Source organism: Acanthisitta chloris, unplaced genomic scaffold (assembly GCF_000695815.1).
Source record: "Acanthisitta chloris isolate BGI_N310 unplaced genomic scaffold, ASM69581v1 scaffold40586, whole genome shotgun sequence".
Taxonomy (NCBI): domain Eukaryota; kingdom Metazoa; phylum Chordata; class Aves; order Passeriformes; family Acanthisittidae; genus Acanthisitta; species Acanthisitta chloris.
Genome location: NW_008677214.1, coordinates 267 through 625, shown reverse-complemented (window position 1 = coordinate 625; position 359 = coordinate 267).

The following is a 359-nucleotide window of genomic DNA, read 5'->3' as shown; positions in this document are numbered from 1 at the left end:
GTCTCATGAGAGAGGTTCAGCCCGCGGCTGTTTACATCTCTGTTTGTGCCTGTCCAACCTCCGACAGCACAAGCATCTTATTTAAACACCAATAGGTTTCTCCTAGCTCAGCTCACCCTGAGCCCCTGCAGCCTCCGCAGAGCAGCAGCTGCCAAAAATCTCATTGGGAAGGGACGGATCGACCTCTCTCCCACTGGGATTCTTTTCCCTGGGGGCAGGGATGCTCCTGCACGCGGGAGATGGTGGAGAGAGGGATGGGTAAAGAGATGGATTCTTTCCTTCTGGTACCCCCAGCCCTACCAGGGGACCCCCAACCCTACCCGGACACCTGCCGCGGCGCTGCTCCCGCTGGAGAACGG